The sequence below is a fragment of the Pteropus vampyrus genome, unplaced genomic scaffold (genome assembly GCF_000151845.1).
Source record: "Pteropus vampyrus isolate Shadow unplaced genomic scaffold, Pvam_2.0 Scaffold586, whole genome shotgun sequence".
Lineage (NCBI taxonomy): Eukaryota > Metazoa > Chordata > Mammalia > Chiroptera > Pteropodidae > Pteropus > Pteropus vampyrus.
Genome location: NW_011889367.1, coordinates 78,899 through 79,300, shown reverse-complemented (window position 1 = coordinate 79,300; position 402 = coordinate 78,899). Strand labels below are relative to the sequence as shown.

The window sequence follows — 402 nt, the reverse complement described above, 5'->3', positions numbered from 1 at the left end:
CTGCTGTGGTCACCTCCCCGTGTTCTCAGATCTACCCCCAAAATGTCCCCTGCTCGTGGGACTCCTGTAGCTGGAGACCCGACCTCCTGAAGAGAAAGGTCAGATGCACGGACCGTCTGGCCTTCAGGTCCCCAGCTGCAGGCAGGAGGGGCGGGACGGGGGCCGGTGGCCAGGAGGGGTGGCGAAGGCTTAGCAGTGGGCTCGCGGGCAGGGCAGGGGCAGGGGGGGCCCAGGCGGGAAGGATGAGACCAGACAGGAGGGAGGCTGGGGCGGGCGTCCAGGCGCGAGGTGGGGGCATCTTGGAAACAATGTCGACTTTGGGGACAGCCAGAGACAGTTGGAATCCTGGCTCCTGTGTGGCTGGGGCGCGCCCCCCCCAATGCCTGCATGCGCCCCCTGTAC

General features: G+C 67.2%; 1 long non-coding RNA gene across 1 annotated transcript in view; it reads right to left on the bottom strand.

Annotated features, from left to right (window-relative positions):
• Window positions 1-402, bottom strand: part of LOC111733611 — a 5,534-nt gene that overhangs the window by 4,891 nt on the left and 241 nt on the right. The gene's annotated exons all lie outside the window — the stretch shown is intronic.